Source organism: Rhododendron vialii, chromosome 8a (assembly GCF_030253575.1).
Source record: "Rhododendron vialii isolate Sample 1 chromosome 8a, ASM3025357v1".
In the NCBI taxonomy this organism is placed as follows: Eukaryota; Viridiplantae; Streptophyta; class Magnoliopsida; order Ericales; family Ericaceae; genus Rhododendron; species Rhododendron vialii.
Window position 1 is genome coordinate 29839204 of NC_080564.1, and position 5544 is coordinate 29844747.

Below are 5544 nucleotides of genomic sequence, written 5' to 3' on the forward strand. Positions count from 1 at the left end.
AGGATATTAAAGTGAAATATATATGCACGTATATATAGGAAAAAAAATATATCCTTCTTTTTTTTTTAACTCAGGTTTTTTCCTTTTCTGGATTACGTTTTTTTTTTTTTGTTGGGGGGAGGGACTCAGGGGAGCGGGGGAGTTTTGCTTGGTGCACGTAAAGTAAAATCAGGAGTTCGATAGTATGATGAACTACGAATTTGCCTAGTAATTCCATTTTCAAAAAAATGCCTCCTAACTTAATTGGTAGAACGGGTAAATAAATTGTGGAAATTGATATTCGCGCTCTTTTTTTTATGCAGGTGCTCTACTTTCAACGTGAAGTTGCATCAAAAAAGGAAGCGCGAATATCAATTTCCTAAATTGTTTGTGTAGAGAGTTCTATATAAAATAAAGGAAATAATATTAGCACTCCAAAAATTGATGCAGGCACTCCAAAATCAATGTAATTCCAAAGCCAATTTCCTTTATTTTTTAGAGTGTCTGCATTAATTTTTGAAGTGCCAATATTATTTTCCTAAAATAAACATATTTCTTTTGGTTGAAAATTTGTCAGCCCAAGTTTATTTTCATTTTGTTGAGATGTAAGAGTATTATCAATGTACCCACAAATTTAAGTAATTTTTTTGTTTATTGCGGCTACGTGTGATATGAATGATTCAATGCCAATAATATTGAATAAAAATCCAATTATGTGTGAGATAAAATATACCATTTAAGTGCATTTTAACACTTAAACCCCTGGGAGCAGATTAGAGTCACCTGTGACAATTGATTTGGCGAGGGTTCAAACTTCACCCTCACTTTTCTTTCCCCTAATATATATATATATATATATATATATGCAGATTATCTCTCAAAAAAATGTATAGATTAAAGAATTCCTTGGATAATAAATGCTTGATTTTTACCTTTTTTTCTTTAAAAACTACTCCTATTTTTCCTATGTTTGATGGTCTAGGTCAGTTTACACCAGTGGCGGCGCCATTCACATGAAATCATGGTCAACTGATCATCCAAAATTTATTTTTTTTGCTTAGAATACATGTAAAATTTTTGGACTAGCCTTAGTTTGAACACCCAATGTAATTGTCAACGAACATTCAACCCAATTGTTTGAACACCCAACCCAAATGTTATTGAACACCCACCCCTAACAGCAATCTGCGCAATCGAATGAAAGATCAATGGATGAATGATTGCTTAATTACTTATATAGAGAGTGATGCATTTGATACCTTTGATAACGAGGATATCATGCAACGGTTTATATATATAGTTTATATACTTTGCTATTTTTGGGTTGCATTTTAGATGTTATGTATGACTTTTTGTTTATATATATATATATATATATATATAGTTGTGGTTTCTCGAGATAGTATAGTGCAATTTTTGAACACCCTTGGAAGAATTCCTGGAGCCGCCACTGGTTTACACACATCTCAATTATTTAATGAGTACCATTTTAACGCTTAAACCCCTAGGAGCACATTAGAGTCACCCCTGTGATAATTTATTTGGCGAGGGTTCAAACTTCACCCTCACTTTTCTTTCCCCTAATATATATATATACGGTATTGCTATTGTCAGCCTAGTGGGTTGACGATAAGTACACTAAAAAACAAAGAAAATACGTAATTCTGTGTACTTTTTGCACTATTTAATACACATTCACACACTTATTATTGTCAGCCCATTAGGCTAATTTTAGAATTTTCCTACTTGATAAATCAATAATGGTAATCTTTTGTGAATTTCATAAGTACTGTATGATACTCCTACAAATTAGTAACACTCTACCCATTGACTCCATTAGCGAAAACCAAATGATGATCTCATGTAAAAATCTCGTGAGTAGATATGGTTTCATTTAACACGTTGAGGATTGGAGCTTGCAATCTAATCTAATATCAATATATGATAGATTCATTAGATTGCGATCGGATTTCTATTTAGTTTGAAAATGCAATTCTACACTGGAGGTGCCGAATTCGTCAAATGTCGGAAGCGTGCGAATGGAAGGCTTTCACACATGCTCCCCCATCAAGGAACAATTAAGGATTTGTCATTTCTCTTAATTTGTTTCCAGCTAGCTAGGAGTCTTTTCTGATCATCGCTCCTTCCGCTATGGAAATTATTGGCCAGGGTCCAGATTCATAATCTAAATCATTCATCTTGTATAACTTGCAAATAAATATGTCTATGAACAATGAGTTCTCGTAAATTGTGAGGCATGTATGCGGAGAAGTTGTGTTCTTTTTATGTAGAAAATGAACGGTAAAAAAATTATAAACTTAAACAATCGTTTAAGATTTTAAAAAACAAAACAAAAAACTTAAACAACCATTCAACATGAAAAATAAATAAAAATTTCTGAACTAGAATGATAAAAAAAAAAGAAAAAAAGTATGAACTGTGAAGGGATTGGGTTTAGAGAGTAGTTGAACCCGGCCATCTCTTCCTTTGTAAACGAGACCAAGGTGAAAATCTGTGAGGATGTGGAGATTGCAAGGATTTGGACTTGGAATTTAGACGGCCAGATTTGCAATGAGACAAGTGGGGTCACATGCCTCTGTTCGATATTTTTTTTAAACGTAAAATTAGGGAAAAAGGACGAAAAGGATGGTGGCTTGAGAAAATCAAAACACATGCGCGCATTGGAAAAAGTCTTTCTCCTCTCATCTGCATCTTGTCGCTGTCGCTGCACGGCTGCTCTGTTTTCTCAGCTGCCATTGCTCATCATCGTTCACTATCGCTCGTCGCCCCTCACCGTTGCCGCACTAGTCCAACACAGTTTATTTTTCCATCTCTCTCTACATATACATACATAGCCATGATCATATTATAGCTTTTTTATTAGATTATGTTTTGATTGATAATTTTCCATTCTCGTGGTCTTACCTATCGATGGGAATTGATCGTTTAATCATTGTGTTTGATTAGGATTACGTTCTTTCTTACTTTTCTTCGTCTGTTAATGCTACTAATGAAATCTATGTATCGAATGACGATATCTCTTCTCTTTCTAAGGTACGTATAAATCACGGTAAACATTTTAGCGAGGAATATCTAGATTTCATGTATACGATGAAGTCGAACTTTATGTACTCGTGCTCGATTGTGATTATTACTATTATGATTGTGTTTGCGTGTTATAGTGGAGCCAGTTTAGAAGGGACTTTGCTCTGATTTCAAATGGATACCATAGTGGATGTCAATATTGATATTCAGAAATTAGTTGAGCAATTAAAAAAATTTTGTTAATTTTTTTATAAATTTTATGAATAATCGGTGGTAATCGGACGGCTCTAAAGAGCTGGGAAGTACTGAGCTATGTGTCCTCATGCATGAATGGAACATTGAAGATTGAACGCAACGGTTGCAATTTTTTCCCCTTTGGGAGGTGTTACCGTTACCACCAACCAACAATTTGAGCACCAGAACTTTTTAATCTTGTCTTTCTTTAAATTTTTATCGCATTGGTAAGTTTTACTCCAAACTTTTATGTAGTTCTGGTTCGTCTCGATAAGATAAATCGAAAAAGTAAAAGATTATGATTTTTAGATTTTTTTTTTAAATATCCAAGAAAAAATCCAAAAAATAAACTTTTCGAGATTTTGTTTGGATTTTTTTCAAAATACTTGTGTAAAGTCATACTAATTTTTTTTTTTACTTTTCTGATTTATCTTGTCAAGACCAACTAATATTACATAAAAGTCTGTGGCAAAACTAACAAACACAAAAAAAAACAAAATCAAAAAATTGCGATGCACAACTTTTTCCTTCTTTTTTTTTTTTTTATATCGTCAAAACTGCCAGAAAGGCAATCCACAACTTGTCGGTAGTGAAAACACCCATATGCGTTGGTGCATTAACCTGCGCCTGTGAAGATGGGCTGTGTTTGGGAAATCCCTTAAAAGCTGGATTTTGTCAATATAAAATTTTGATTACTTTTTTAGTTTTTTAATGATGTTAATTCTTCCTTGAAAAGGTTTAGCTTTTTAGAACAAAAAACAAGCATTAAATCTTAAAGAATCGAAAAAGCTTTTAAACAGAATAAAATGCGTCAAAAGGGACACTGAAAAACAGGGGAAACGTTGATCGATTGAGCTATTTCAATCTCTTTTTTTCTTTTCTTTTTTTTCGTCTAATAATTTCATCGATAAAAGTTTAGCAACATAATTCGGGCGATACCTGCCCAGGGGATAGAGACGTTGAAAATTAACAAGTTACTAATTTCTTAATTCTTCGCACGAGCACGTGTTCTTTTATAGCAAGTCACATGCACTTCAATCAATTTTGAGGAATTTAATCTCGCTGTCTACCAATAGAGATTTTGTTTAGAATCGGAACAATATTTCAAGTGGAATGACCCGGACCAACTCCTTGAGTTTAGCCACGTATTTATTTGAGGAAAAAAAGTTACTAAAAAAAAAAAAAGACAGGGACATGTACTTTGAATGGATTAACATAGGAATGTGGTTGTTAAAGTACCTATTCAACTTTTAATCACATTATTTTATGGGACTTTAATCACATTTTCAGAATAAACATGATTGTGATTTCTAATCTTCTCGTACATGGTTATTTAAAGTCAGGCCCCATTTCGCAAAGAGAAATAAATACTTATTTTTTAAATAATTACTTATTTTTTAAATTAAATGTGATGTATCGTGAGAAAATAACTTGTCTCGCAGACAATACGTACTTAAAAAATAAGAACCTAAACAGAACGGGGTACTGGATCATTGGTGAACAACTTTGATAAAAATTTTATGAAAGAAATGATCATTGGATAATGTTTCGTAGCTAATTCAAAAACATTTGATGTGATTACATAGTAAATCAAATTCTGAAGTAGTTGGGCTTTACTCTGAGAATATCTAATTAAATTTTGCGGTGACTCTACAAGTCCCTAAAAATTTCAATCCGCTTGATTATAGTGCGAATGATGAAAATTACAAGAAAAAGAAAACTTGAAGCTTTTTTTCGCGTTTGATTGACGGAAAATAGTAAAATTTTGATTGACATAATTTTTTTTGCACAACCCATTTATTTGAGTGATTTCATTTTTTGCACAATCTCTTAACCAATGGATCTTGAGAAATGAACGGCTCTCGTAGTTCAAGTAAGACCCAAACCAACATTTTTTTTTATAATAGTATATAATTATATACGAGCGTTTCTAATTATTTGAGACCCCAAATAATCCCAATCAAATACTATTGGTAAAATAACCAACTCAGACTCTTGGGTTGGAGTGGTAAAGGTCTAGTATTTATGGTTCACTCATAACGTCTTAGGTTTCTGGCTTGAAATTATTATTAACCATTCGGGGTTAATTCATGCGGGGCATTCGCTTTGATTTTGACTCGACTCAAAGCTAGTAAATGACAGGAATTGATCTATTAAAATTAATCAATATAGACGCAAACTAACGTCGATAAAAAAAGGAGGAAAAAAACAAATGTAGAAGGTAGGTGAACAAAACTAATTACCCTGATGATAGGGTATAAATCCATCAACCACAACATATGCATT